The sequence below is a fragment of the Montipora capricornis genome, chromosome 14 (assembly GCF_036669925.1).
Source record: "Montipora capricornis isolate CH-2021 chromosome 14, ASM3666992v2, whole genome shotgun sequence".
NCBI classification, from domain to species: domain Eukaryota; kingdom Metazoa; phylum Cnidaria; class Anthozoa; order Scleractinia; family Acroporidae; genus Montipora; species Montipora capricornis.
Window position 1 is genome coordinate 25039082 of NC_090896.1, and position 2500 is coordinate 25041581.

Consider the following 2500-nt stretch of genomic DNA (forward strand, 5'->3'; position numbering starts at 1 on the left):
CTTTAAACCCAAGCCCAAAACGACGTTCCATTTACGGCAAATGATAAAATTGCCAAAAATCGGAGACTTGTTTGACTTTAGCTATTTTTTCCTGGTAGGTCATATCGATCAACATCTTAAATTAGAAAACGGAATGCAGAGCAGTAAACTTTGAGTAGGCTTTAATTTCTGCATATATATAATTCCTGAAAAATGGCCAAAAAAGTGTTTCCGAATTTCCCGAAAAATGCTATGAAATTCTATTAGAAATATCTAAAATTCTCCAAAAACTCTCCAAAATTCCCGGAAATTCTCAAAAAATTTCGGTTTTTATTTTATAGCGATATAACAAGAAAAAATGAGTTGTAATTTTAAAACATCGTTTATTACCAATGACAGCATGAAAAACCGCTGCTTTGTTCTGCTCCAGGCACTGCTGTAGCATGTGAGTGGACCGAACCCTCTCTTGGTTGGTAGGAACACAAAAAAACGTTGCCAAAATATCGGCGGAAAGTTCGAATTGCTCTAAAATTCTCGAGATATTCTGAAATACCTGTTGAAGTCTAGAATTTCTAAAAGAAATTCCTGATTTATGTAGCTAAGCGTTCTTATTTAGCCAAAACCTTCGACAAACTACTCCTAATTTTTCCTTATAGCACTGGGTCCGGTTGTTCAAATACCGATTAACGCTAATCCCAGATTAAAAATTAACCAAGAAGTTTATTTCTCTACTCCCACATGCTGTTCAACGCTGATCATTTGGCAAAACTTTACATTAGAAGAAGTCAATCTTGAAAAACAAAAATAAGCAAAAGAAACTTTCACCAAAAAGTTAAAAACATGAAACGAAAATTTATGGCAGTTCTAAGATAAATCGGCTTTCGAACAACCGGGCTTTGAAGTTTAATTATTGGGGAAGTGTAGATTAAATCCGCAGTATTTGAACTGAATACGTTCCTTTCCAAAATTGCGGAAAGAAGTGCTAAAAAACCACACAATATTGTTAAACCTCTGCCGTCGGGCCTTAAGCTCATATATACTGACCTTCTCGAGGTCAGCCTGACCACATCCCACCGTATTTAAAACAAGATCTTTGATATCCAGACAAACATCTCCAACGGAGGCGTACGGTACATGGGCCGGCGTATAAAATCCTCGAACGCTCTGTTTCACGTGTCGGTTGTATCTTTCTCGCCAATGGTCATCTAAGGTCTGCGATTTGTAATAGCATTCGTTCCGGATTCTTACTTTCCTTTCACAATGGGTCTCTAAATTGGAAGAAGTTTGGACTTCTGTCCGAAAATTTTGCTTTAAAGTGCGGACAATGTCTGTATATACTTGATTTTCATGTTTCTGGAGTATCACCATTTTGTTTGGATTGGAAATGTGATTTCCAAACGGTTTATTTGTTAGTTTAAAACTTACAGTTACCATAGGGACGTTTGGTGACGAGTAACGTGACGACATTCAAAACATCCTGCGCCAGCGATCTAGCTGCCTTAGAACCCAGACTCTCGCACTTGGGTTTGAGATTGCATACAACAAGAAAGACGGGATTTTTCTCATCAACAGAGACGCAAAGTGCAAGGAATGGTACGAACCGATCTAGTTTCTCTCAGTCCCATTTAATTCTTTATAGAAACAAGAACGCTTAGAGTACGTACACTCTTTTAAGGCACAAATTCAAATGGAGAATTTTCTTTTCATTTGGTCGCGCGGCAAGTTTTAAGTAAATCAAGTGTAAAAAATATTGTTTTCAAAAATAAATTATTTCCCCATTTCACGGTGCGCACATGAAACATTAAACATAATTTTTTTTTTTTTTTTTTCAATATTTGCAACTTGAAATAGTTTTTGGTTAAAATGACGGTTGAATGGAGAATAAAAAACTGGGATTAAGGAAACTTAAAAGTAGTAATTACATCAGCCAAAGAACAAAATCGGACGTAAAAAGAAACGAGAGGCACCTTAACACAAAACGTTTCAGACGACACAATCGTGTTTTTTGGAGGTCTTTCTCGTAGTGTTTAACTCGTTCATCAAACTACGATGAGCGACACTCCATTTTTAAACTGGATATGTTCATACAAAGTTAACTACTCTTTTACTTCCCAGAACATAAGAAACGTATGCTCAGCACTTAGCATTTAACCCCTAGTCTGCAATACACGTTTTCCACTGACCACAAATCTGACGGTCGATAACTTCTAGCACACTGAGATGTTTCCCGCACACTGATAAAAGTCTATTGCCGGAGATTGCCAGAAAAACGTAGGAACAGTGAATGATATTTGAGAGAGCAGCCTGCGCCATATTTTTAGCTAGTGCTATTGCAAAGGGGGTTAAACGAAAACAAACGCATGAATGTAACTGAAAGAATAACTCAACGAACATGGAGGAGCTGTTGCTGGGTCTGGTCAAGAGAAAATGAAGGGACAGAGAGGGAGGTTCAGGGCGTTGGTCGGGATATGTTATGTCCACGAAAGTTATTTTTAGACGAGCGGAAGTCTTCCGAGACGTC